The sequence below is a fragment of the Aplysia californica genome, unplaced genomic scaffold (genome assembly GCF_000002075.1).
Source record: "Aplysia californica isolate F4 #8 unplaced genomic scaffold, AplCal3.0 scaffold00841, whole genome shotgun sequence".
Lineage (NCBI taxonomy): Eukaryota > Metazoa > Mollusca > Gastropoda > Aplysiida > Aplysiidae > Aplysia > Aplysia californica.
In genome coordinates, this window is record NW_004798111.1 from 67,791 (window position 1) to 69,442 (window position 1,652).

Consider the following 1,652-nt stretch of genomic DNA (forward strand, 5'->3'; position numbering starts at 1 on the left):
TGTGTGTGTGTGTGTGTGTGTGTGTGTGTGTGTGTGTGTGTGTGTGACAGTCTATTATTGTGTCCTCTCGTTCGCCCCGTGTAGAAGTGAGGTACACCCTTCTGCTGTCATCATTCCATCAACATTTGACGACAAGAAGAAAATAATATATAATTTGGAACTGGTTATTTCCCCATCCAGAGATCGATATCTTGTTTCAAAGTCCAAAGAAAAACCAAGCGTCCATCTCCTCAAAAACTGTTTATGTGGCATCGTGGTAAAATAAGGCGCTCGTCAAAATAAGGAAACTAGATTAAAAAATATGTTTTTTTCCTCATATTGGGTAATTTTCATGTATGTTTGAAACTTTGGCTCAACGTCTTTTAAGTCAATTTAAAAACTAATAAACGTTGATCAAAGGCACAAAGATGTAAATTTGCAGTTTCCAAAGACTCTCAAGCTTTAGAAGTCACCAAACTTTGGCTGCCATTTTCGAGTTTATTTCAGCTCTGATACCAGACATCCCTCACACCCTTAACTCGCAAATATCTCGACTTCCATTCAAGATAAATGGGTATTTTTCCACTAGAAGCCAGATACATGAAAAAGCTCCAATATTATGCCATAGCTCCCTACACCCAAAAACTAACGAGGGCCTGATTCCGCCGTGACATGTCACATTTGCCAGTTTTGTCTCTGGGAGACCTCGGATGACCCTCACAGCTCAGCGCTGACCACTCGAGTGGACGCAGGAGGCAGCTGCAGACGACAAGGATACTTCTGTCCACCCTTTCCAGTAGCCCCCAGACGGTGGTCAATACAATGTCCAGTCCTCCAAGTGGACTTTAATGGGAGCCCAGCACATGGCACGCGTGGGCAGACGGGCGGACAGCAATGAAGGCTTTGACAGCTCTACTTAATGTGATGGTGTTTATTGGACACACGGCTTGCCATACACAGCTATTATAATGTCATCTATGATTATACTTAATATGACGATGGTTAGTGGGTGTACGGCTTTCCATACAGAGCTCATTATCTATGATTGCACTCAATGTTACTATGTTTTTTGGGCGCACGGCTTGCCATACACAGCTCATTATCTTTGATTATACTTCATGGACGAGGTAAGCGATTGGTCGAGAATCTTGTAAAATAAGAAGCAGGACTACAGACAATCGGCTGGGAGTATCTTCTGAAATATCCCAGCAAAGAAAAGAGTGTTCTTGTTGTTGAGGATAAGGATGGTGATGTTAGAACTGGTGTTTCTTTCTTCTGGTAATTGTTTCCGCTGGTCGTCTCTTGAAAGTTTGTCAGAGAGAGTCATTCCATTCTTCATCTTCTTCTTGTTCCCCCTGTATTATAAACTCTCCGGGCAGACAATAGATTTCCTGGGCTGATCATAGAGAAAAACGAGGTTGAATGAACCGTTACTAAAACCGATTTGCATATAGAGCGACACATTGCAGAAATCAACACTTTTTTCGCCATATGCACGCGCGCACAAACACGTACTCACAGGGAATCAGAGAAATACACATATACACATACACACCTAAAACCACACACACATCCACATATCCACATAAACAAACAAACATACACACATCCACACTTCTTTGTTGTCTCCTCTCACTCTCCCTCATCCCTCCTCTCTCTCTCTCTCTCTCTCT

At 42.6% G+C, this 1,652-nt stretch overlaps 1 protein-coding gene across 1 annotated transcript in view; it reads right to left on the minus strand.

Annotated features, from left to right (window-relative positions):
• Window positions 1-1,652, minus strand: part of LOC101847914 (DNA polymerase epsilon catalytic subunit A) — a gene marked incomplete at its 3' end in the record, with an annotated part of 42,717 nt that overhangs the window by 11,910 nt on the left and 29,155 nt on the right.